This window comes from Furipterus horrens, unplaced genomic scaffold (assembly GCF_987537825.1).
Source record: "Furipterus horrens unplaced genomic scaffold, mFurHor1.1.pri manual_scaffold_6, whole genome shotgun sequence".
Lineage (NCBI taxonomy): Eukaryota > Metazoa > Chordata > Mammalia > Chiroptera > Furipteridae > Furipterus > Furipterus horrens.
This window is the reverse complement of record NW_028327176.1, coordinates 83128520-83155641: the sequence shown is the minus strand read 5'-3', so window position 1 is coordinate 83155641 and position 27122 is coordinate 83128520. Positions and strand designations below refer to the sequence as shown.

Genomic DNA, 27122 nt, shown 5'->3' with positions numbered 1-27122 from the left:
AAAGGTTTGAAAGGGTGTTGAGGTGTCAGGAGGAGAGGTCTGAAAAGAGACATTTCAAAAGTGTGTTAACCTAGATGCAAAGAAAAAATGGACAGGGATGGCTTAGGCAAAGATAAGCTTTTTACTAAAATGGTTATATGCCTGGGTGTTACTACCTACGATGACCTGTCTACTTAGGAATTTATAATCAGATCACCCTGTGATGTTATTTTCCATAACACCTATCCCCCCTACAAATATTAGTTAACACATCATTCACCAAACTACCTTTCTGTTATTTGGCATGGTAAAAACATTAAAGATTTATTCTCATAGCAACTTTGAAGTATGCAATACAATATTGTCAAATACAGTCACCATTCTGTACATAGATCCCAGAACTCATTCATCTTATAACTAGAAATTTGTACCCTTTGACCAACAGCTCCCTATTTCCCCCACCCCTAGCCCCAGGCAACCACTCTTTTCTCTGTTTCTATAAGTTCCATGTTTTTAGATTCCACTTATAAGTGATATCATATAGCATTTGTCTTTCTCTGCCTGATATTTCATTTAGCATAATGCCCTTAAAGTCCATCCATGTTGTTGTATGGGCAAGATTTTCATTTTTTATGGCAACAAAAGCAAAAATCAAACAAAAAAGTGTTTGTTAAGCAAAAGTAAAATCAATAATATGAAAAAGAAAACTATAGAATTAATAAAATATTCACAAATCATATATCTGATAAGGGGTTAATATCCAAAATATATAAGGAATTTATACAACTCAACAGTAAAAAAATCATGAATAAGCTGAATAGATATTTTCCCAAAGAAGACATACAAATGCCCAGCAGGTAGACTTCTGGCCATGATGGAGGTGTAGGTAGACATGCTTCACCTCCCTCCACAACCATAAGAAGGAATATAACTACCTCAAAACTAAAAACAACCAGAACTTCCATGGATGGAACTAGAGAGTATTATGCTTAGTGAAATAAGCCAGGTGGTGAAAGACAAATACCTAATATACAAAACTAATGAACAAAACAAACAAATGAGCAAAATAGAACCAGGGGCATGTAAACAAAAAACATACTGACAGTGACCAGAGGGGAGGAGAAGGAGGAAAGGGGGGTGGGGTGGGGTGGAGAAAGGTCTAGTCAAGGAACTGGTATAAATGATCCATGGACATGAACAACAGGGTGGAGATTGAATGTGGGAGAGGAGGGAGGTGGGCGAGGCAGGGGACAGCAATGGGGGGGGGAAATGGGACAACTGTAATAGGAAAAATTTTTTTTAAAGTACAAAGTAAAACAAATAAAAAATTAATGATAACAAACTCACAACTATGAACAACAGAACCTAAAAAGTAAATAAAAACAAACTAAGCAAACAACCAGAATAGGAACAGAATCATAGGTATGGGGATCATTTGGAGGGTTGTCAGCTGGTAGTGGGGAGGGGGAGAAATAGGGAAATGGTGTGGGGACTAAGAAGCATAATTGTTTGACACAAAATAGATGGGGAAGTTTAGAATAACATAAGAAAGGGTGAAGCCAAAGAACTTATATGCATGACCCATGGACATGAACTAAGGGGGTGGGATTGCTAAAGGGAAGGGGGATACTGGGCTGAGAGGAGCAAAGGGAAAAGAAATTGGGACAACTGTAACAGCATAATCAATAAAATATACTTAAAAAAAAAAAAAAAAAAAAGAAGGTTGCTGAGTGTTCCCCATGGCCCAGCTGGTGGCTTGCTCAGAATGACAGGGCACTAAAAGGGCCCAGGGCCCAGAGGCAGCTCCTATCTAGTGGCTGCACTCTGTAGATCTTCACCCAGTCCAGCACCACTGCAGGAAATCCAGGTCATTGTCCCAGCTTTTAGGCTCATCTGCCAACTGCACAAAGTCTTTCATTCCTGCCCCTAATTCTGGCAGGCACAAGCAGGTCGACAGACCTGCAAGTCTGTACTGGAAGAGAAGGGGCATGAAGCAGGTTTGAGGACCTCTGTCTCCTTTCCCCCTCAGGCCCTCTTGTAGGGAGGGTGAGATTACCTTATAGGCACACCTACTTCTGGAGGATGGCAGCACAGTAGAGCACCTTTTGAAGCTAAATGATGAGGCCACAAACACCTTTGGTCCCTAGTGAGGATGGAGCTAGACACTTACTGTCCACATGTACTATTGGGCACTTGAAAGGTGGCTTGCCCAAAATCAAGTATGCTGTTAGTAAAGAGCACATATTGGATTTCAAAGGCCTAGTATGAAAATAGAATGTAAAATACAGCAATGATTTCTTATAGTACTTGTTGAAATGACAATATTTTTAAAAATAATTTATTTATTTATTTATTATTTGTTTGTTTACTTACTTATTTCTTTTTAGAGAGAGGGGAAAGGAGAAAGAAAGGGAGAGAAAGATCACTGTGTGGTTGCCTCTCACTTGTGCCCCCAACTGGGGACCTGACGTGCAACCTAGTCATGTGCCCTGACTGGGAATCAAACCAACGACACTTGGTTTGCAGGTCGACGCTCAATCCACTGAACCACAACAGCCAGGGGTGAAATGACAATATTTTAAAAAATTAAGTTAAATAAAATATATAATTAAGTTTAACTTCACCAGTTTCTTTTTACTTTTTGTTACTGTGATTACTAGAAAATTTTAAATGACATTTGTGGCTCAGATTATATCTCTGTGGACAGTCCTAAGCTAGATAGCCACCTCAGTGGAGTAGAGGGGGCACCTCACAGTGTTTAATAGCTTCCTGTTCCACTAAGGAAATGAGAGACAAATCCCACTTCCATTTCTCCAAAGTATTTCAAATCAGTGTCTTGCTGTGCGGTCTTGGGTTTTTAGCTTAACCTCTCTGGACTCTTTCTATCTCATTTCATTTTCTCCCACAGACAACTGATAGGAAGAAAGATAAAAGCAGATTTTTTAAAGGCATAAATGAAAACTACATAAAGAGCTGTGAGGACTAATGGTTGTTTCTGCCATTTGGAGAAAGTGAGAAAATCAAAGGGGAAAAATTCTGTCTCTATGATCACAGGCAGACCAGATATGGGTGGATGTCCTTTCTTCAGTCAATTGAGGAGAACAGATGTATGGATATGTTTTATTATTTGAAATTCAAGTAACTCACAAAACAGTGAGTGACTAATCCCAAATTTTAAAGTATTCAGAAATAATAGAATATTACACATTTATTTCTTCATCCCTCAAAGTAAAGGAGGAAAAGTTGGGACAAGGAGGAAGTGGAGGCAATTCAATCCCTCTGCTATTAGCTGCCCTCTGCCACATGCTGGGTTTCTAGGAAAACGTCCCTGTGTGTGAGGTCAGGACACTTCAGGGGACTGAGACTCCATGTAACAGCAACCAATGGCAAAGTCATCAGAGATGGTTCTGCCACCTGAGAAGGTAACACTAGAAGTAACATTTCTTAAAGAACCTTCTGTGTGTGAAGCTCCCCACATTCAGTATTTCAAAAGCCCATAACTAATACAAAATATCTGCAAATTATAGATAAGTAAGGTCCCTGCAACCACAGGGAAGTGAGGGAAGTCTCCCAGGTCATGTGACTATGAAGTAGAAGAGATAGACTTAGAACTCATTTTGCTGAAGCCAGTAACGACACAATACATTCCAGAGGCAGAGAACAGGATTTAGGGAATCTACTTCAGCATTTCTCTATGTGCTCACTGCCCTGTCTCCTGTTGACAATTTCCCATTCCAGGCCTCTGTCACTGAGACAACTTGAAGATTTCCACACTTCCCAGAGCAAAGGCAGAGCTCAGGAGAACCACTGACTGTTGTTGTTATTGATAGTGCCAGGGTGTTTGTTTTTGTTTTTAATTTGCAGCTTCTGGTTATCAAGACCAAAACTGTTTTTCTCTTCCCAATTCCTAGGGTACTTGTCAAAGAAAAATAATTCCCAAGCGAACAAAACCTCAGAGCCTGAGCCACCCTCTCAAGGTAGGTAGGAGGCTTCCTGTGGTGTAGTGAGGGGACCCTTAAGTCCACGGGGGTCCAAGTGTTCTTTTCTCCCAAAGCACAGCCCAGAATGAGCTGAACTGACACTGAGGGGAGCGATACCAGTCTGCAGGAAGATGTCCCTAACATACAGGATCACCCTCTCCAAGTAGAGGTAGGTGGGGATGAGTGGCATCTTTCCATCCATCCAGTGACGGAAGGGAATAGGGACAAAAGAGAAAGGGATTCAGAGAGACTGTAAAAGAGTGTGGGAATTGGGAGAGGGAAAGGAAGGTCTGTGGAATCTACAGTTCTTGAAGACTGGAGGTGCTAAGATGACACCAGCAGATATAGGGTATGGAGATAGGAGGCGTCTCATCCATATATACTCCTTCCCAAGCTATGCCTTCCCCGAGAAATAATACACTCCCTGATCAACTCACTCCTAACTTGTTTAGGTGTATTTTCTTGAGTCTAACCTGTATCCCTCTTGCTATGTTTAGAGTTTAGCAGCTCTTTCTGCCAGCTGAGGATTATTGACCCCACTGATCTCTCTTTTTCTCCTTTATTCCTCTCCCAAAGCTGACAGAACAATGACACCAGCGCCACCAAATCTCCACCCCTCAACTCCACTTCACCTCCTAATTCCGGGACTGCTTTTCAAGGAAAACCGTTCCTCTAGCACTGCTCCTGGCCCAACTTGGGACCTCTTGTTGAAGTGTCCCTAGACCAAAGCAGCTCTGAAAACCCTGGGAGGAGCCCTGGCGCTGAGTAGACAGGGAGCAGCCAAGGGTCGAGCCTGCAGGAGAGGCCCTGTTACTGATAAGGACGCCAGGGTGGGGTGGGGATGGGGGTCGTGAAGACTTGGAGAAGGGATGCGGGTGTTCTTGAGCAAGAAAGGGGGAAAGACCGCCTGGGACGCCCAGCGCTCCCACCCCACTTTTGTTTTCTTCTTCTTGCTTTGTCTGTAGTGACCCCCAGTGGATAAAGGAAGTCCCTGTAGCTCACACCTTTGTTTCACTTCTTTTTTTTTTTTTTTTTTTAAACTAGTATTTACTAATGCAGTTATTCAGCTAGGCGTGGGATCTAGAGAAAAGTAAGGCCTGACTGAGCCACACAATCCGCTTAATCCATCGCCACGAACCGGAGCACTCTCTCTCCTCTTCCTCACATTCCCACATCCTCCATCTCCCAACCGTTCACATCCAGACATCCTTTCAAAGGTGCTGAAAAGATTTTGAGTCTCACTAGAGACTGGAGTGGGAGTGGATGTAGTTTCTGTTTCAAAGACAAATCCATCTGCCTTCGCTATTTCCTTACTCAGAAACCATCTCTGGAAGAGATGCATCCTCTCCTTGAATTTCACCACTACCACCCGCAACAAAAATCTTTATCATTTATGGTCTTGCCATGCGAGAAATAAAGTTTACCTCAGAGGAGGACTGCCCCTGTCTCTATGGTGATACTGAAAAAATAAAGGGGAGAGGGGCTTGTAAACTCAGAGCCAACGGGATGGCGAAATGACGTAAGAAGAACAAGAGCCAGGATTAGTACGGGTTCCCTCTTCCTGGACTCCCTTCAGCCAGGCGGTGGCGGGTTATACGGGGTAAGCAGGTAGGGGCGCTAGGGGGGCTCCCGGGTATTTACCACCCTTGGTTCCAATTTCAAGATGGCAGGATTACAGGAGGCATGGGGAGTCACCCACTGACCACCGCTGCGGCGGATCTCCACGGCCGGAGGACGGGCGGACGCAGGTATCCGGCGGGCGGGGGTGGGCGGGGGGGACTGAGGTAACGCCCGCGTGGATTCCAGGAGCTCGCAGTCAGCTCTGGCCAGGTTTCCCCATCCAGTTTCGCAGGCCGCCTGCGAGGCACCGTGAATTATATAAACAGCCCTCACCTGTCAGGTGACAACCATGGACTTGGGACACACGGACTAGGACCTGCAAGATACCGCCCCCCCCCCCCCAATCCCAAGGCAGATTTGTTCAGAATCACCGACAGAGCTCCAGATTCCCTATTTCCAGTACTCAAAGCCCTAGTTATTGACGTGACACAATTTATAGTTTTCCTTTAATTGTATGCAGATTTCACTTCTTACTAGAGAGATTCTCCTCCCAGACAGAATTATGTTGATTTAATACTTTCTCTCTCCCTCTTCTAGCCCCTGACACTGAGCACAGACAGACCCAAGAATGGGGTAGTTGATTAATAAATATGTATCTTCTAATTCCTCTTTCCCTCTCCATTTTGGTAGACCAACCTCACCTGCCTCCTCCAGGACACCTTTCACAAGCGGGGTTCTTAGCGCATCCTGTGGGAAATGTGCACATTCCCAAGGCCTTTGACCCCATCACAGCATGGACTGCAGTAGACTGTGAACTACTTGAAGGCAGAAGCAACTTCTTAATCACCTTGGTTTCACTTTCCTTCCCCCCTTGTTGGTTTTAGTGAATGAAGGGATACTTTGCAGCAAGATATCTGGGGAGGTCTTCCCACCTGGTCCTTTTTGAATTGTGACTACTCCTGCTTCTGTCCCTGGAGCAGCACTTTTGAACTTTTCAGAAGCTGATACACCTGAAGAGGGTTCTGGCCATTCATACAGTGATATCTCTGGGAAATCAAGTTACTAAGACCGAGGACCTAGATTTCCATTCTCTGGTCCTGGGTTTTCTGCTCCTCCACAGGGTTATAATAGTACTAATAACAACTTGTTTGCACACCTTAACAGTTTACTAAATAGCTTCATAGGCATTCCATTTACTCCTTACGACCTCTTGAATTAAAGTATTGTTACATCTCCATAGTCCAGATGTGATACTGATGCTCAAACTCAGGTCTTTTTTTTTTTAAGTATATTTTATTGATTATATTGTTACAATAGTTCCAATTCTTTCCCCTTTGCTCTCCTCCGCCCAGCACCCCCCTCTCACAACAATCTCCCCCCTAGTCCATGCCCATGGGTCATACATACAAGCTCTCCTGCCTCTCCCTTTCATATATTCTTCTTCTTCTTTTTTTAAAATTAATTAATTAATTAATTAATTAATTTAGCAATAAAAAATAACAATCCCTCCCTCTCAGACTTAAGACCTTTTATAACCTTATAAAGGACAATGGGCGAAGGTCTCAAGCTCCTCTAGCTGCTTCAAGCTGGACATGGTCGTTGTCCTACCTACCCTTGGGTCCAGAAATCCCTAATAAGAGTGGGGGTGTGGAGGGGAGGTTGGCCTTCCCATATGGGGAAGGATTGTGCAGACTCCAGGTCAGTTGGCTGTCTCTGGTCAACGGCGTGCTTGGTTTAACAGGCTGGCATCCTTGTTGTATTCTGGAGGCAAAAGATTTGGCAAAAGGGTTAAAGGACATCATTCAATCCATAACCACTAGGTGACAAAAGACAGGTATTAATTTTTCAATGTCCCACATTAGGGAAAAGAAGGGCTTCTTTGGAGGAAGGTGTGCCAGGTACATCTCACCTGTCCAAAACTCTTTTGCCCATTATACTTAGTTTGGGCTGAGGGAAATATTTTAGGTTTCCCCCATCTCAGGCCTCTGGGCTCTTTCTGTCCAAGCCTTTAGGACAGAAAAGAGAAACCAGTTTTAAAGTGAAGCCCACAGACCACCCCATACTTCACCAACTCAGCCACTTAGTTCAGTCAAACCATTGAGTCTCAGGAGGCAGCGATGCAGACAGGATTAAGTGAGGCCTATATGTACAGACAATTACTCAGGCAATGAGATCGTAGGCTTATGCCCTTTGAAAACAGAAAACACATGTTAATTTATGTAACATAACCCACATACAAGTCTCTAAATCTGTAGGACTGTCTTATTGGAAAGACATCCAGTTGTAAGGCACCTGACATTCTTCTTGCCTATAAATTAAACATCCTTGATAATGCCACAGACATAGTTTAACTTTCAAATGAAAACAAATTTTAAATGAAAAGAAACCTTAAAGATGGTTAGCTGCACTACTTTACAGTCCACCACTGAGCATTGTGATTTTCCTTGAATCACGATTTTTCTCCCTAGGATTACCTTCCTTGTCATTAAAGGGACTGCATTAAGTCCACTTTTAATTTATCCTGTTCATTTGCATAAACACAACAAGAGCAGAAAATGATCACTTATGATCTTTAGTTCCACTTTGCTGGAACTTACGCAAGGAACATTTAGGGTGACCTTCACTCTGCCCTTCAAGACCCAGAAGCAGAACCACATACCTGGCATTCAGCCTTGCCTGTAAACACCTGTCTTTTCCAAGTCCTTCTGGTTTTCCATTGTGCCTTAAGGTCCCATCTAGCTATCTTTCAGGAAAACAACCTTCATTCCTTCCCTGGAAAGATTGCCATGAACCGCGCATCCATCCAAGGTACCAGGCCTTTTATCTCGTGGACTTTTATTACCTTTGAAAGTCAATCTCAGTTCCTCAGGGCTTTTTGGTAACAACCAAAGCCCAAGCATGTCTCCTTCAGGCATGACATTCCAGTCAAAGTCTTAGTTAAAAAAAAAACAAAAAAACCTCTATTAACAACTGGTCTTATTAGTTTTATGCAAAGAAACCTTTGTCATTACTTACTTTTCTAGAATGACAAACTCTGGAGGGATCAGATAGGGAGAAAAATATACAGTGTGAAGGAAAATCCTTGTCCTTCTAATATTCACTGAACTTGCATTTCCATTCTTTATATTTTCATTTTTTTCCCCACTAATAATTTTTTGTTTGTTTTTCCATTACAATTGCCCAACTTTTTCCCCCCTCTTGCATTCCTGCACCCTGCCCACCCCTTCTCCCACATTCAGTCCCCACCCAGTTGTCCATGTCCATGGGTCATTTATACATGTTCTTTGACTAGACCCTCCCCCTTCTTACCCCCTTTTCTCCCTCCCATCTACCCCTTTGTTACTGTTAGTCTATTCCTTGTTTACATACCTCTGGTTCAATTTTGCTCATTTGTTTGTGTTGTTCATTAGTTTCCCGTAACAGGTGATAGCATAAGGTATTTTTCTTTCGTTGCCTGGCTTATTTTGCTAAGCATAATTCTCTCTAGTTCCATCCATGTTGTTGCAAATGGTAGAAGTTCCTTCTTTCTTTCAGTACTTATTCATTGTCATTTTCCCCCTTTGTACTCGTGTTCCTCTCTGTTTCTTCATCTTCTTAAAGCAGACCCTTTAGCATCTCTTGCAATGCTGGTTTGGTGAAGATGTATTCTTTTAGCCTTCTTTTGTCTGGGAAACTCCTTATTTCACCTTCCATTTTGAATGAGAGCCTTGCTGGGTAGAGTATTCTTGGTTGTAGGCCTTTGTTTTTCATTGCTTGGAATATTTTTTGCCATTCCCTTCTGGCTTATAGTGTTTCTGCTGAGAAATCTGATGAGAGCCTTACTGGAGTGCCCTTGTATGTTATTAGTTGTTTCTCTCTTGCTGCTTTTAGGATTCTCTCTTTGTCTTTGAATGTTGCCATTTTAATTATGATGTGTCTTGAAGTGGGTCTGTTTGGGTTCATCTTCATTGGGACCCTCTGTGCTTTCTGGACTTTCGTGACTCTTTCTCTCCTCATGTTAGGGAAGTTTTCTGTCATTAGTTTTTCAAAGAGGTTTTCTATCCCTTGCTCTTCTTCTTCTCCTTCTGGAATTCCTATGATACAGATATTATTACATTTCATGTTATCCTGCAGCTGTCTTAGAGCCTCTTCAGTCTTGTTCAGTCTTTTTTCATTTTGTTGCACTGTCTGGCAGTTTTTGTCTAAGTTGTCCTCCAGCTCGCTGATCCGACCTTCTGCTTCCTCTAGCCTGCTTTTAATTCCTTCTACTGTGTTCTTCAATTCAGAGATTATATTCTTCATTTCCTCCTGGCTCTTATTGATAGCTTCCATGTCCTTTTTCATGCTGGTGTAATTCTCAGTAAGTTCCTTGTAGTTTTTCTGGAGTTCTTTGTAGTTTCCACTGAGCTCATTGAGCTTCTCCATAATCCATGTTTCGAATTCCATATCTGATAGTTTGCTCCCCTCTATTTCATTTAGCACTCTTTCTGGGGATTCTACCTTTCCTTTTGATGGGGGTCTGTTTCTCTGTCTCCCCATTTTTGTGACTCCTATTGTTTGTTGGTGCTTTTTAGAATAATCTGCACTTTCTGGATCTGCCCCTGGTGGCATCAGATCCTGTACCAGTCTGGGCCTAAGCAGCCTGTTGGAGACTTCCAGGGATCTACTGCTTTTGTCTGGCTTCTTTAGTTGTTAATCTATTCAATCTGTGATTAGCCATCAGGCTTAAGGACCGTGGGTGTGGCAGCTTAATTCCTGTAGGCAGGGCTTTTGCTTCCCCTCAGGCTGACACCACTTGGAGTGGGGGGAATGGTCTGCTTGCAGTGTGGGGATGAGTCAGCACTGGGACCCGGTCGGCTGCTCCCCTAGTTCTTCCCTCAAAGCCACCACACCGAACTCTCCCCAAGGGTCTCCAGTCCTCTCTGCCTTCTCTCCACTCGAGCCCAGGGTAAGTGGGGGCCAAAATATTTTCGTATGTGATCCGCTTAAGAGCTCTTTTTCTCCAGCTGTTTCTCTCCGGCTAGCAAGAAACCCTGTGGCTTTTTGCTTTTCTCAGCTGGATACTATTTTACTTTCCACTCTGTTGCTGTAGGCTGGGAAGCCCAGCTGGGGGTTTAGACCCTGCCCTTCTCAGGGGGAATCCCTGGCTGCTGAGCTGTTTCTCAGTCCCTTCGGCTGCCACCCATGTGAGCCCAGCCAGCCCTTCCGCGTCTCTACACTCCCTACTGGTCACGTTGTGATGTAGCGGCCTTTCCTGTCTCTCCGTGGTTATAAGACTTCTCTCCAGCTAGTGTTCGGTTGGTTATTCCAGATGATTTCTCCAAAATTAAGTTGTAAATCCAGACTAGTTCTGGGAGGAGGTTAGTGTAGCTTCCACTTACTCCTCCACCATCTTGTTTCTCCTTAAACTCAGGTCTTTTAACCCAAAGCACATATGAAGCCATCTTGAAAATCTAAATCCCATAAAACATACTACAGTGTGGTTATAACAAATAATAATCTTCCATGGTATCGCCTTCTACCTTGACTCCCTTAGCTGTATTAGTTTCTTAGGACTGCTATAACAAATTGCCACAAACTGGGTGACTGAAAACAAGATAAACTTAACCTTTCACAGTTTTGGAATCTAGATGTGTGCAATCAAGTTATTGACAGGGCTGTGCTCCCAGAAGGATCTAGGGAAGAATTCTTTCTTGCTTCTTCTAGTTTCTGGTGTTTGTAGGCAATGCTTGGTGCTCCTTGGTTTGTGGACACATCAATTCAGTCCTCTGCCTCTATCTTCACATGGCTTTCTTTCCCCATGTCTGCATCCAAATTTTTTTCTTATAGGGACAGCAGTCATATTGGACTAGGTATCCAGTCCACTATAATCTAGTAAGATCTCATTTAAATTTGATTACATCTGAAAAGCACCCACTTCCAAATAATGTTACATTTATAGGTACCAGGGGTTAAGCCTTCAACAAAATTGTCAGGCAGACACAATTCAACCTATAACTCTACCTGTCACCCACTGGGAAGCATGGATATAAAGAAGAGAAAGATAATGACATTGGGAAAGAGCATCAAGGACAGGATTTGTGGGAAGCTATGATAAGGAGAAAGGAAGATAGGAGAAAGGAGGAAGTGGGGGATAGAGAATGTAGTCTCCAGGAGGAGTCAAGTTTGGGCATTTGGGGGACTGGAGGAAGGAGAAAGACAGAATTCAAAAGGCAGAAGAGGAAACAGTGTAGTGGAAGCTGAGGCACTTAGGAGGGTAGGAGTGCTGTTCCCTAGAGAGGGATAGTGAGCATGAGCTACCCCCCCCCATCTTTAAGGAAGTCCAGCAACAACTGGGGTAAGTGTCAAGAGAAGGAGACCCACAGTGCTGAGTCCCACTTCCAGTACCAACAAGGCCTCCTTCAGGGGTCAGGAATCTGTGTCCCAAAGCATGTTCCAGCAGACACTTCAAGATCCTGAAGTTATCTTCTCTCCATCTCTGGATCTGTTCCCACTGCCCTGTTCTTTACTCATTTGTTGCCACCATCCCCCATCCAGTTGTTCTCACCTGGGTGTTATCCTCAACGCCTTCTTCTTCCTTACTCTCACATTCTTTCAAATGTCGACCCTCTTGATGCTAGGTCCTACCTCAGGACTCCACACTTTTCTCCATCCTCTAGAGGCCTAGATTAGGCCATCAGCTCTCATCTGGATTTTTTCTGTTTCTTTGTTTTTTAAAGTTATCTCAGTTTTTAATTTAAAAAATGTTCAATTATAGTAGACATACAATGTAATATTAGTTTCAGGTGTACAACATAGTGATTAGATTTACTAAGTGATCAACGCGATAAGTTTAGTACCCATCTGACAGCATACATACTTATTTTAATATTAACTTTATTTCTGATGCTGTACTTCACTAAACTTGACTAAACTGTCAATTTGTACTTCTTAACCCCTTCCCTTTTTTCATGCATCCCCAAATCCCCAACCCATCTAGAAACCATCAAAATATTCTCTGTATCTATGAGTCTGTTTTTGTTTTTTTCTTCATTTATTTTGTTTTTGGGATTCCATATATAAGTGAAATCATATAGTATTTGTCTTTCTCTGGCTGACTTATTTCACTGAGCATAACACATTGTAGTTTCATCTCTGTAATTGCAAATGGTAAGATTATATTCTTTTTGTGGTTGAGTAATATTCTATTGTATGTATGTACCACATCCTCTTTATTCATTTGTCTATCAGTGAACATTTGAGTTGCTTCCATATCTTAGCTATTGTAAATAATGCTGCAATGAACACAGGAATGTATGTCTTTTCAAATTAGTATTTTGGATTTCTTTTAATAAATACCCCAAAGTGGAATTGCTGACTCATACAGTAGTTCTATTTTTAATTTTTGAGACACCTCAATACTGTTTTCCATAGCTGCTATATCAATCTGCATTCTCACCAACAGTGTATAAATGTTCACTTTTCTCCACATCCTTGACAATAATTCTTTGTTGGCTTATTGATGGTAGCCATTCTGACCAGTGTGAAGTGACACTTCATTGTGGTTTTAATTTTTATTTCCCTGATGATTAGTGACATTGAGCATTTTTTTGTATGTCTTGGCTATCTACATGCCCTTTTTAGAGAATTGTCTATTTAGGCCCTTTGCCAATTCTTTAATTGGATTGTTTGTATAACTAGTGTTAAGTGTATGAGTTTCTTATGCATTTTGCATATTAACCCTTTATCAGCTATATCATTAGCAAATATCTTTTCCCATTTAGTAGTTTGTGTTTTTGTTTTGTCAACCTCATCTGAATTATGATGACAGCTGCCTGCCTCATTTCCCTGACTCTAGATTTATCCTGTCCAGTCCATCTTCCATGACTGAAGCTAAACTTTTTCAAAATTTTATTATGAAATTTTTTAGAAAAGAAGAAAGAACTTTATAGCAAGCATCTAAATACCACCTAGATTCTATTATTTGCATTTTACTATAATTGCTTTATCAAACGTTCTCATCTATCTTTCCCTTTATTCATGCATGACCCCATCTTATAATTTTATGCATTTTCAAGTCAGTTACAGATATTCAAATTATTTTAAAATATATAATGTGATTGGAGCCCACAATACATATGGCTGTGAAAATCAGTGGGACTCTGTCCCTCTAAGACACAAGGCTTTTGGAAACCCAGGCATTCTTTTAAAATGCCCACACACAGACTCTCACTCACAGGCACTCACTCTGGGCTCTGGGGGAGGGACAGCAGCTCAGGGTGTGCCAAAGACACACAGGGAGAAACTCAGTTGTGTGACTTCAGGATGAGGGCTGGAGGAATGGCCACCATTGTCCCTGTGTTGAGTCCTCCCCCACAAGACCAAATATGAATCTGCATTAGCCTGGTGAATTCTACTCATTCCACCCTGATTGTCCTTGAAAAAGCACCACACAGCAAAGGGCCATAGGCCTCAGGACTTTTACTGAATAGCCTCAGACTCAGCACTGGCATCAGATCTGAGTCACCACTTACCTCACCCCGAGACCCCTGTCTGAGGCTCTTTCAGTGGCTGAGCATTGCAAGCAGCTGGCAAGCAGCAGGCCTCAGTGTCCCCTAAGTCTTTTGCTGACTTGCCCCAGGCCTGATACTAATGGAAGTCTTGGTTCACTGTGTGACTCTTACACACTCATCCATGTGTAGCACAGGCAGCTACCAGCAGTGAATTGCCTTGTAGTGTGAATTACCAGGTAGTGTGGAACTGGTCACAGGCAGCGTCTGACATTGATCTGCATCGAGCCTCAACCAAAACATCCCAGAACCAACACACATGGTAGCCGGCTTCAGAACAGAAAAGAGCACCACCCCATGAGCTGCACAAGTGGAACACCCAAAGAATGGTCTCAGCAGGCACCAGAAACTTCTGAGGCTAATCATGTTCTGTGGAATCAGCTGCCACACAGCAGCCTGTATGCTGTGGCTGTGGTCAATCCTTATAGCCAATCAGCCTGAGGTACAGTTCCACCCACTGATGTGCCAACAGCAACCAAGGCTCAGCTACAACAGGCAGGCACACACACCCACACTAGGGATACTCCTGAGTGTCTGGCTCAGTTGATTTGGAAAGACTGTGCCACTGTGCCACAGTACACCTACTACATAAGGCCACCCTGCTAAGACTGAGAAACATAGAAGATCTTCCTAATACACAGAAACAAAAAAGAGAGGCAGCCAAAAGGCAGAGACAAAGGAACATGCCCCAAATGAAAGAACAGGAGCCATCTTCAGAAAAAGGACTAAATGAAATAAAGGCAAGCAATCTATCACATGCAGAGTTCAAAGCACTGATTATAACAATGTTCAATGAACTTAGTGAGAACTTCAACAAAGGAATACTAAGCATGGAAAAAAAACAGAAATAAAGATTATAATAACTAAAATAAAGAAAAATAAACAGTATATTGGGTGAAACAGAAAATCAAGCCAGTAATTTAGAAGACAAGGTAGCATAAAACATACAATCAGAGCAGGAAAAGAAAAACATTTAAATGAGTATATTATACTAAGACTTTGGGGACAACACTAAGCATAACAACATTCATATTACAGGGGTACCAGAAGGAGAAGAGAGAGAGCAAGGAATCAAGAACATATTTGAAGAAATAATGACTGAAATGTCCTTAACCTTGTGAAAGAAAAAGATACAAAGTCAAGGGAGTGCATAGAATCCCAAACAAAATGAACCCAAAGAGGCCCACACCAAAACATCATAATTATTAAAGTGGCAAAGGGTAAACGCACAAAAAAAATCCTTAAAAGCAGGAAGAGATCCCTAACAAGTTTGGCTCAGTGGATTGAGCACCAACCTGCAAACTGAAGGGTTGCTGGTTCAATTCCTGGTTGGGGTACATGCCTGGGTTGTCGGCCGGATCCCCATTTGGTGGTGTGCGGGAGGTAACCAATTGGTGTTCTTTCTCACATTAATGTTTCTCTTCTTCTTTTTCTTCCTCCCTTCCCCTCTCTCTAAATATAAATAAATAAATAATTCAAATAAAGCAGCAAGAGAAAGATGATTAGTTACCTACAAGGGGGCTCCCATAAAACTATTAGTGGATTTATCAACAGAAACATTTTAGGTGAGAAGAAATTGTCATAAAATATTCAAAATTATAAAAAACAAGACCTACAACCAAAACTACTATGCTCAGCAAGGCTATTATTCAAAATTAAAGGTGAAATAAAGATCTTCCTAGATAAGAAGAAACTAAAGGATTCGTTAACATCAAACCAGTATTACAAGAAAATTTAAAGGGTTTTCTTTAAGAAAAGTAAGGGAAAAAAGGAGAAAGGAACATAGTTATAAAGAACAAAACAGGAGACTTCCAGCCAAGATGGAGGCTTAGACTGACACTCTCCGTCTCCCTCCACAACTAAGAAGGAATACAACTACCTCAAAACCAAAAATAACCAGAAATTCCAGAAAATAAAACTACATGGGAGTCCAAGTATAAAGTTATAAACCAGTGGTGCTCGTCTGGATGGGTAGGAGGGGCGAAACCAGGACGGAAAGGTCGGGCTGTGCTGTCCCTGGTAGCAGCGGGAATAGTGGCAGGACTGCGAGAAATGCCAGGGGAGCAGTCCCAGTGGCAGTCGAGACCTGTCAGTTCACGATTCTAACACTGGGGAAGGCAGACCCCCATTGCCTTGGACTCTGAGGCCCAGAGGCCGTGGGGAGGAAGAGGCTCCTGGTCTCTCCACAGAGAGTAATGGCAGGAATCCATCTTGGACCTCTGCACCTACACAAAGCACCACAGTGTGGTGAAAAATGTTGCTGGGTTGTGACGAGTGCTCAGGATGCTGCACCCGATAGCGTAAGAGGTGTGACAGCCCCGCCCAAGAAGGAAAAGTAAACAAAATAGGTCAGAATGACAGGAATAATGAATGATTGAAATACCAGTCAGGAAGCTAACCAAAAAACAGATAAAAGAATTAACCAATGAACAAATAGAAAAACTTTCTGAGGCTCAGTTCAGAGCTATAGTCATAAGGCAGCTTACAGAATTAACAAAAGATATTGAACATAATGGGGAAGGAATGAAGGCTAGCCCTGCTGAAATGAATGAAAACACATACTAGACAAGCGGTGAGGAAACAAAAACCAGAGATCAAATCAACAAATCAAAACATAGGGAAGGAACAAATAGTTAGCCAGTGCAGAAAGAGGAAACAAAAAGTGAGGAAAATGAGGAAAGACTCAGAAACCTCTGGGACAGCTATAAGCAAACAAACATTAAAATTATAGGATTGCCAGAAGGTAAAGAAGAAGAACTAGAAATTGAAAAATTATGTAAAAAAATAATGATGCAGAACTTCCCTAATTTGGGGAATGAAATAGACTTACAGGTCCAGGAAACACAGAGAGTTCCATAAAAACTGGACCCAGGGAGAACCACTTCAAGCTATATTATAATCAAAATGTCAAAAATTAAAGATAAAGAGAGAATCTTAAAAGCAACAAGAGAGAAGAAAAGAATTGTGTACAAAGGGGTCCCAATTAGACTATCAGCCAATTTCTCAAAGGAGACTCTGCAAGCAAGAAGGGACTGGCAAGAAATATTCAAAGTAATGAAAAGTAAAAACCTACAGCCACGATTACTCTGTCCAGTGAAGCTGTCATTCAGAATAGAAGGGCAGAGAAAATGAACTGAAGGAGTTCATTAGATCCAAACCACTGTTATATGAGATGTTAAAGGGACTTATTTAGAAGAAGGAGGATCAAAACTATGAACATTAAAATGAAAACTGTATCACAGCGACCAACAACAGAAACTAGGGAATTGAAACAAACGCCAACTAAGTAGCCAACAACGGTGGAAAAAGAATTATAGGTATGGGGAACATATTGGGGGAAGGTCAGTGGAGAGGGGCAAAGGGGAAAAGGGAGGGAGATGATGCAAGAATTAAGCAAAATAGGAGGGAATGGAGTAGACAGGAAGATGTAGAGAAGAACTATATGCACAACCAATGGACATGGACAAAAAGGGGGGACAACTGGAGGGAGGAGGGTCACAGGGTGGAGAGGAGCAGGAGGAAAAGAAATTGGGAAAACTGCAACAGCATAATCAATAAAACATATTTAAATAAAAAGAAAAAAGAAAAAGAAAAAAGAATAAAATGGCAGTAAATATATATCTATCATTAATTACCTTAAATGTTATAAACATTCATGCACCCAACATAGGAGTACATAAATATATAAAGCAATTGTTGATGAACATAAAGAGAGAAATGGAAAGTAATATAGTCACAGTAGGTGATTTTAACAAACCATTGACATAAATGGGTAAATAACCCAGACAGAAAATCATCAAAGAAACAGCCATAAATGACACAGTAGATCAGATGGATTTAAATGGTATCTTCAGAGCATTTCATCTCAAAGCAGAAAAATATACATTTGTAAGTGTTAATTGAACATTTTCTAGGATAAACCACCTGTTAGAACACAAGACAAGTCTCAGTAAATTTAAGAAGATTAAAATATAAGCATTTTCTCTAAATACAATGGAACTACAAATCAACTACAAGAAAAACACACAAACATAAGAAGGCTAAATAACATGTTACTAAACAATGAATGGGTCAACAATGAGGTCAAGGAACAAATCAAAGGTTACCTTAAGAGAAATGAAAATGAACAATCACCCAAAACCTATGGGACACAGTGAAAGCAGTCCTAAGTGTCAAAACATGGAGGCAGCTTGACTGCCTGCTTGGACTTTTGATGTATGCAAATGAGCCATATGCAAATTAACCTGGTCCCAGCCTCTCCCACAGGAAATAAAAATCGACTTTGCTCATTCCCAGAAGAAAGGTTAATGGACATAGCACCATATATTGACTGGACTGGTGAGGGGAAAGCAGGGAGATGTAAATAACCTGCTGAATGTGTTAATGGGCAAACTCACCCTAACTGAAATATGTGTTTGGCAAATTGTGGCAATGGCACCTGCAAGCACAGAGGGAGATTATTCCTGCGGGCCTCCGTGGGTGACTGGGAGTCTTCACTCTCCCCTCCTTTCCTCTTTCCACTTGCTACAACAGGCCCCGCTAGGTGGATTGGGAGTTACCTTTACCGCATTTCCCTTGCTCTTATGAGCCCTTGAATTGGTCTAGGAGTTTTCTCTTTTCACCAACTCTCTTCCCACTCTTCCTTCAATTAAACCCATTTTTTAATCCTAGAATCGTCTCTGAGTGATTTCTCAGAGAAAGGCTACCTGACACTAAAAAGAAAATTCATAGCAATACAGGACTACTTAAAGAAACAAGAGAATTTTAAGATAAACGACCTAAGCTTATACCTAAAGGGACTAGAAAAAGAACAACAAACAAAGCCTGAAGTGAATAGAAAGGAGGAAATAATAAAGATAAAAGTAAAAATAAATGATATAGAAACTAAAAACAATACAAAAGATCAATGAAGCCAAGAACTAGTCATTTGAAAACATAGACAAGATAAGAAAAAGAAAACCTGCCCTGGCTGATGTGGCTCAGTGGAGTGAGTTCCAGCCTGAGAACTAAAAGGTTGCTGGTTAATTCCCAGTCAGGGCACATGCCCTGGTTGCAGGCTGGATCTCAGTTGGAAGCATGCAAGAGGCAATGTATTGATGCATACGTCTCTCGCACATCAATGTTTCTTCCCTCTTTTTCTCCCTCCCTCCCCTTCTCCCTAAAAATAAATAAATAAGGCATTTATTTAAAAAAACCTCACAGATAAGAGTATGGTGATTACCAGAGAAAAAAGAGGGTGGAGGGAATTAGGAGGGGATAGAGAGGGGATAAATGGTATTGAAATAAGACTTGACTCAGGGTGGTGAACACACAATGCAATGTACAGATATTATGTTATAAAATTATACCCCTGAAACCTATATAATTTTATTAACCAATGCCCCTCAAATAAATCCAGTAAAGAGAAATAAAATAAATAAAATAAAAAAAACACCTCTAACCAGACTCATAAAGGAAAAAAGAGAGAGAACCCAAATAAATAAAATCAGAAATGAAAAAGAAGTTGTAGCCAAACAGAACAGAGGTTTGGCTGCCTGCCACCCCAGAAGCCAAGCTCATGAGGCAGATGCTGGTGCAAAAGGAAAAAGGTTTTATTCAGGTGCCACATGACCTGGGAAAATGATGGACTCCATCTCAAAGACCATCTCATCTTTCTGCTCAAGCCCAAGGTTCTTATAGGGATAGGGAGGGGAAGGTTTTTTTCCTACCCAGTTATCTTTCTAGCTCTTGGCATACTTGGGACTCTATCCATTCATTTGTCAAGCTTTTGGTGGGCTCAATGCAAGAACCTCCCCCTGCCACCATCTTGGCCAATGGCGGAGACTCTCTGGAGTTCCAACTGACTGTCTATGGTAACAAAGTGATAACTGACACCACAGAAATACATTATGAAAATATTATGTACAACTATATGACAACAATTTGGACAACCTGGATAAAACGGATAAATTTCTATAAACATATAGTCTTCCAAAACTGAATTAGGAAGAATCAGAAAATATGAACAGAATGATTACAAATGAAATCGAAGTGGTAATGAAAAAAATCCCAGAAAACAAAAGTTTTGGACCAGATAGCTTCACAGGTGAATTTCATCAAACATTCAAAGAATAACCAATATTTATCCTGCTCAAACAATTTTTAAAATTTAAGAGAAGGGAATACCATGTTCATTTTATAAGGTCAGCATTATCCTCATTCCAAAATCAGACAAAGATAATGAAAATAAGAAAATTATAGACCTCTATCCTTGATGAACATACATGCTAAAATTCTCCCAAAAAAATATTAAGAAACCAGCTTCAGCAATACATTGAGAAGATCATGTGCCATGATCCAGTGGGATTTACTCCTGGCATACAGGTTGGTACAATATTTGCACATTAATAAATGAGATATACCACATAAACAAAGTGAAGAATAAAAAAAATCACACGATCATATCAATAGATGGAGGTTAAGCATTTGATAAAATCTAGCACCATTTAGGATTAAAAGATAAACGAACCTCTCAACAGAGTGGGAATAGAGGGAACATACCTCAATATAATAAACCTATAGCTAACATCATACTCAATGGGGAAAAACTAAAAGCATTTCCCTTAAGATCAGGAGCAAGACAGCGTTGTCCAATTTCACCACTCTTGCTCAACATAGTACTAGAAGTCTTAGCCATAGCTATCAACAAGAGAAAGAAACAAAAGGCATCCAGATTGGAAAGCAAGAGGTAAAGTTCTCATCATCTGAGATGACATAATACTCTGTATAGAGAACCCTAAGGACTGCACCAAAAACAAACAAAAAATAACACCAAACAACAACAACAAAAACTTCTAGAGCTGATAAATTCAGTAATGTAGCATACAAAACAAACATCCAAAACGAGTTGCATTTTTATATGCCAATAATGAACCATCAGAAAGGGAAACTAAGAAAACAATCTCACAACTGTTTCAAAAAGTACCTAGCGATATATTTAACCAAGAATGTAAGAGGACTGTATTTGAGAAATTATAAGATACTGAAACAGAAATCAAAGAACATACAAATGAGTGTTCATGGATAGAAAGCATTAGCATCATTAAAATGTCCATACTACACAAAGCAATCTATAGATTTAATGCAATTTCTATTAGGATACCAATGACATTTTTGCAGAACTAGAACAAATAATCCAAAAATTTATATGGAGCCACACACACACACACACACACACACACACACACACACACACACAAATGAATGGCCTCAGCAATATTGAGAAAAAGAACAAATTTGGAGTTATCACACTACCAAATAGCAAACTATACAATAAGCCCATACTAATCAAAACATCATGGTACTAGCATAAAAACAGACACATAGATAAAAGGAACAAAACAGAGATTCCAGACATAAACCCAAGTCTCTATGGTCATTTAATATTTAACAAATGAGGCAAAAACATACAATGGGATAAAGACAGTCTATTCAAGAAATGGTGCTTGGAAAATTGGATATATACATGAAAGAAAATAAAACTAGATCACCTCTTAACACCATATATGAGCATAAATTCAAAATGGATTAAAGGCTTAAATATAATACTAGAAGCCATAAAAATTCTAGAAGAAAACATAGAAAGAAACATCTCTGACATTTCTTGTAGCAATATTTTTTTCCTGTTATATTTCCTAGGTCAAAGAAGAAAAGAAAATAAACAAATGGGATTACATCAAATTAAAAAGTTTTTGCACAGCAAAAGAAACCATCAAAAAAATGAAAGACAACCTATTAAATGGGAGAACATATTTGCCAATGATACATTTGAGAAGAGGTTAATATCCAAAATGCATAAAGAACTCATACTACTCAGCATCAAAAAACCAAACAACAACAACAAAACAATTCAATTAAAAATCGGGAAAGAAGCTGAATAAGCACTTCTCTAAAAAGGACATACAGATTGCCAATGGACATATGAAAAGATGCTCAATGTCACTAATTGTCAGAGAAATGCAAATTAAAATTACAATGAGATGTCACTTCACACTTCACACCTCTCAGAATGACTATCATCAATAAATTCACAAATTACATGTGTTGGCAAGGATGTGGAGAACAGGAAACCCTGTACATTGTTGGTGGGAATGAAGATTGGTGTGGCCACTATGAAAAACAGTATAGAGCTTCCTCAAAGATTAAAAATTGACCTGTTTTAGGACTCACTTATCCAGTTCTGGATGTATAACTGAAGAAGCCCAAAACACTAATTTGAAAGAATATATGCACCCCTATGTTCATTGCAGCATTATTTAGAACCACTAATATGGAAGCAATGTAAATGCCCATCAATAGACAAGTGGATTATAAAAACTGGTACAAGTATACAATGGAATATTAGCCATAAAAAAATCTTACCATTTCTGACAGTATGGCTGGACCTAGAATGTATTATGCTCGGTGAAATAAGTCAGTCAGACAAATACAAACATCATATGATTTCATTTTATGTGAAATCTAAAGAACTAAATAAATGAACAAACAGAATTGAAACAGACTCATAGATTCAGAGAGAGCACTGATGGTTAACAGAGGTAACGGGCAGTTGGAGCACTGGATGAAAGAGGTGAAGCGACTAAGAGGCACAGATTGGAACTTTTATAGTGTCATGGTTAAGTAAAGCATGGGAAATGTGATCAATAATGTGGTAATGGGTATGTGTGGTGCTGATGGGGGTGCTGGAGATATCTAGGGGAGCACTGTGTAAACTGTATAGTTGTCTGGCCATTGATGTACACACAAAACCAATACACTAAAAAAAAAAAAAAAAAAAAAAAGAACACTAGAAAGAATCAACAGTAGATTAGATGAATCAGCAATTTGGTGAACAAGGTAGTAGAAAACACAATCAAAGCAGCAAAAAGAAAATATTGAAAATAAAGATAGTTTAATCCTGTGGGGGTCATCACTGATCTGACAGATACAAATTTGTTTCCTAAATATTGTTACATATATCAGGTGCATATGTTTAAGTTTATGACTAGCTGCGTATTTGTATGTGAGTAATGTTAAGGCATAATGTTTAAGCCATCAGTTTGATTATAACACGTTCCATAAGGGTGTGTGACATTTGATATTAAATTGTATCTGAAAGATACCACAAACTCTGAAGTCAGTGTTGGTGTAGTCGGGTTTTTTTGCAAACTTCAAAGTCAGTGTTGTGGGTTGTTGTTGTTGTTTTTTTACTATTGAAAATGGCTGGAAAAATATATTGATTTGATAATCAAAGAGATGTTGAAGAACTTCAGCGAATGCTACTTGAATCACTTATCAAAATATCGAATATCATGCAAGTGTTGTGAAAAGTATATATGCCTTGAGCATAGCAATATTGTTTGTGATGACTGTTACAAACGTTTTGCAAAGCCAACTATTAAAGATTCTGATTAACAAATATCAAAGCCATTTTTGTTGTATTTTTTAGCAATATCCATGTTTTCTTATTTGAAAAGAAAAAATTATTTTTTAAAAAGTATATTTTATTGATTATGTTATTACAGTAGTCCCAATTTCTTTTCCCTTTGTTCCTCTCCACCAAGTACCCTCCTTCCCTCCAGCAATCCCACCTTCCTTAGTTTACAGTAGTCCCTCGCTATATTGTGGTTCACTTATCATGGCCTCTCTGTATGGAGGGAATTTTTAAAATATTATATTTAATTATTTATCGTGGATTTTCACTATATCGCAGGATTTTGTGGTACTTGTATGCGTATGTTGCTAAAGTTACATAGGTTGGCCCTGGTTGCTGTGGCTCAGTGGATTGAGTGTTGGCCTGCAAGCCAAGTATCGCTGGTTCGATTCCCAGTCAGGACACATGACTAGGTTGCATGTCAAGTCCCCAGTTCGGGGCACAAGTGAGAGGCAACCACACAGTGATGTTTCTCTCCCTCTCTTTCTCTTCCCCCTCTCTCTAAAAATAAATAAACAAACAAATTAATTATTTTAAAAATAAAGTTACATAGGTTTAAGAGTATAGAATAAATCTAAGGTTCCTACTTCGCGGGGGTGTCTGAAACATAATACCTGCGATAAGTGAGGAAATACTATATATCCATGGGTCATGCATTTAAGTTCTTTGGCTTCACCCTTTCCTATATTATTCTTAACTTCCCCCTATTTTGTACCAACCAATTATGCTTCTTTTTAAAAATAATATGTTTTATTGATTATGCTGTTAAAGTTGTCCCAATTTCTTTTCCCTCTGCTCCCCTCCACCCAGTGACCCTTTTCCCTCCAGTTGTCCCCCACACCTTAGTTCATGCCCATTGGTTGTACATTATAGTCCTTCTCAACATCTTCCTGTCTACTCCTTCCTACTATGCTTCTTAATTCCTGCATCATCTCCATTCTTTTTCCCCCTTCTCCCTCCCCACTGACCTCCCCTCAATATGTTCCCCATACCTGTAATTCTTTTTCCATTCTCGTTGCCTACTTAGTTGGCCTTTGTTTCAATTCCCTAGCTCCTGTTGTTGGTTGTTGTAATACAGTTTTCATTTTGATGTTCATAGTTTTGATTCTCCTTCTTCTAAACAAATCCCTTTAACATTTCATATAACAATGGTTTGGATCTGATGAACTCCTTCAGTTTTACTTTGTCCTGGAAGCATTTTCTCTGCCCTTCTATTCTGAATGACAGCTTCGCTGGATAGAGTAATCGTGGCTGTAGGTTTTTACTTTTCATTACTTTGAATATTTCTTGCCAGTCCCTTCTTGCCTGCAGAGTCTCCTTTGAGAAATCAGCTGATAGTTTAATTGAGACCCCTTTGTACATAATTCTCTTCTTCTCTCTTGCTGCTTTTAAGATTTTCTGTTTATTCTTCATTTTTAACATTTTGATTATAATGTGTCTTGGTGTGGTTCTCCCTGGGTTCAGTTTATTTGGAACTCTCTGTGCTGCCTGGACCTGTATATCTATTTCTTTCCCCAAGTTAGGGAAGTTCTGCTTCATTATTTTTTCACATAATTTTTCAATTTCTAGTTCTTCTTCACCTTCTGGAAACCCTATAATTCAGATATTCGCTTTCTTATAGTTGTCCCAGAAGTTTCTGAGTTTCTCCTCATTTTCATCACTTTTGGTTTCCTCTTTCTGCACTGATTGTTTGTTCCTTCCCTATGTTCCAATTTATTGATTTGATCCCTGGTTTTCTTTCCCTCACCACTTGTTTTGTATGTTTTCATTCATTTCAGCAGCACTAGTCTTCATTCCTTTCCCATCTTGATAAAGTCCCACTGTTATTTCTGTAAGCTGTCTTATAACTATAGCTCTGTATTGAGCCTCAGAAAGGGTATCTATCTGTTCATTCATTAATTTATGTATATGCTTTCTGGTCAGCTGCATTATTGGGATCTCTATCATTATTTCTGCTATCCTGGCAGTTTTTTGCTTCCTGGGTGGGGCTGTCACACCTCCTACATTATAGGGGGCAGAGCCTCATGCACTTGTCACTACCAGGCGACCCTTCTCACTACACTGTGGTGCTTTGCATGGGGGTGGGGTCCAAGATGGATTCCTGCTGTTCTCTCTCCACTGAGAGACTGGGAGCCTCCTCCTTCATCCCCAAGCCCTCTGGGCCTCACAGTCCGAGGCAATGGGGGTCTGCCTTACTCAGCGTTGGAATCATAAGCTGACAGATTTGGTCTACAGCTAGGGGTGCTCCCTACGTGCTTCTCGCCTCCCCTTAAATATGGGTGTCTGTGCCTACTGCAGTTCCACTGCCGGTCGCCGCTGCCACCACTGCTAGCGCAGCTTGACCTCTCTGCCCCAGCTTCGCCCCTCGCACCCATCCGGACAAGCACCACTTCTTTATAACTTCATACGTTGGACTTCCATGTAGATTTATTTTCTGGAACATCTGGCTATTTCTGGTTTTGTGGTAGTTGTAGTCCTTCATAGTTGTGGAGGGAGACAGAGCATGTCCATCTAGGCCTCCATCTTGGCTGGAAATCTCCAATTATTCTTCTTAATCCCTGAACCATTTCCCCATTTCTTCCCTTTCCCATTCCCAGCTGATAACCCTCGAAATGATCCCCATGATTATAATTCTGTTCCTATTCTAGTTTGCTTAGTTGGATTTCTTTATTTTTTAGAATCAGTTGTTGATAATTGTGTTTGTTGCCACTTTAAAGTTCATAGTTTTGATCTTATTTTTCTTAAATAAGTCCCTTTAACATTTCATATAATGGCTTGGTGAAGATGAACTCCTTTAACTTTACCTTGTCTGGGAAGTACTTTATCTGCCCTTTCATTCTAAATGAAAGCTTTGCTGGAGAGAGTGATCTTGGTTATAGGGCCTTGCTTTTCATCACATTGAATACTTCTTGCTGGTCCCTTCTTGCCTGCAAAATTTCTTTTGATAAATCAGCTGAAAGTCTTATAGGCATCCCTTTGTAGGTAATTCTCTGCTTTTCTCTTGCTGCTTTTAAGATTCTCTCTTTATCTTGAACCTTTGGCATATTAATTATTATTTATCTTGGTGTAGTCCTCTTTGGGTCTAGCTTGTTTGAAACTCTCTGTATTTCCAGGACTGGCAGTTTCTTCCTCTGCCCTAACCCCCACTGGTTTGCACAGTCAGAAGCGATAAGGCTTTCTTTTCCTCAGCGCTGGAACCGTGATCTCTAGGGTCTGTTCTGGTGCTAGGAGTGCTCCCCAGGTGTCCCTTCCTACTTTTTAAAATGTGTGACTGTGCTTTCTGCTGGCCTGTGCTGCCATTGCCACTGCTGCCACCACACTGCATCCTCTCCACCCCAGTTCTTCCCCTCCTACCTGCCTGGATGAGTATTTCTTCTTTATTTCTTTGTTTGTTGGACTTCCATGTAGCTCGATATTCTGGAACTTCTGGTTGTCTCTAGTTTTGGGGTAGCTGAGTTTATTCTTAGTTGTGGAGGGAGATGCAGTGTGTCTGTCTAGGCCTCCATCTTGGGTGGAAGAAAAAAATATTTGTTCTTTATGTTTTTATATTTCTTTGTTTAATAATTTCTAGATTGTAACTGAAAATAAATAAAATATCATGTATTTTATTATATAAATATAATA

General features: G+C 40.4%; 1 long non-coding RNA gene across 3 annotated transcripts in view; it reads right to left on the bottom strand.

The window, feature by feature from the left end:
• Positions 1-7050: 7050 nt before the first annotated feature.
• The window catches only part of LOC150006650 (uncharacterized), a 52241-nt gene continuing 32169 nt past the window's right edge, over positions 7051-27122 (bottom strand). For 2 of the 3 annotated variants that reach the window (XR_016511963.1, XR_016511964.1), the window contains exons 2-3: positions 15343-15499; positions 7051-7280 (exon numbers count right to left, since the gene is read on the bottom strand). This is a non-coding gene — a long non-coding RNA (uncharacterized LOC150006650). Of the gene's footprint in view, positions 7281-15342; positions 15500-26852; positions 27024-27122 lie in introns of those variants that run through there. The other variant, XR_016511962.1, reaches the window with a different exon arrangement.